Below are 259 nucleotides of genomic sequence, written 5' to 3'. Positions count from 1 at the left end.
TCCCAACACCAAGAAGTCTCCAGGCAGAAATAAACCTCACACAAAAAAACATTTCCTACACCTTCCATTTCCCCATATCTCTGCTTCCACAATGGAGACAGCTGGGCTTAAAATGCACCACCCCCCCCCCAAACTTCCCATTTAGGGGCATTTTTATATAGCAGAATTGGATGAGGCCAGAATCCACACCAAGTAAGGTCAACCTGAAGTAATGATGTCTGATATTTCTCTTTTGGAAGAGTCTTGACTTGGAATCCAA

This window comes from Elephas maximus, chromosome 9 (assembly GCF_024166365.1).
Source record: "Elephas maximus indicus isolate mEleMax1 chromosome 9, mEleMax1 primary haplotype, whole genome shotgun sequence".
NCBI lineage: Eukaryota > Metazoa > Chordata > Mammalia > Proboscidea > Elephantidae > Elephas > Elephas maximus.
Note: the sequence above shows the minus strand (reverse complement) of the source record.